Source organism: Penaeus monodon, chromosome 25, assembly GCF_015228065.2.
Source record: "Penaeus monodon isolate SGIC_2016 chromosome 25, NSTDA_Pmon_1, whole genome shotgun sequence".
Lineage (NCBI taxonomy): Eukaryota > Metazoa > Arthropoda > Malacostraca > Decapoda > Penaeidae > Penaeus > Penaeus monodon.
In genome coordinates, this window is record NC_051410.1 from 6760598 (window position 1) to 6760887 (window position 290).

The following is a 290-nucleotide window of genomic DNA, read 5'->3' on the forward strand; positions in this document are numbered from 1 at the left end:
AAGAAGAAAGACGGAAAAAGATACTCAAGAATAAAAAGCGACAATGGAAAAATAGCAATAAAACTGATAAACAAGAATACACAAAAATACGGAATGAAGAAGGAAAGAAAGGAAAAGACGCGAAAACAGAAAAAATAAATAGATCTAAAAGCGAAATTATATGATAAATAAATACGAATATAAATGAAAAAAATGGGCAAGAAAAGAGGAAAACGAACATAAAAGAAAAAAAAATATTAACAATTAATAAAAACAAGAATTATGACAACGAACTTAACGAAGGAAGGGGA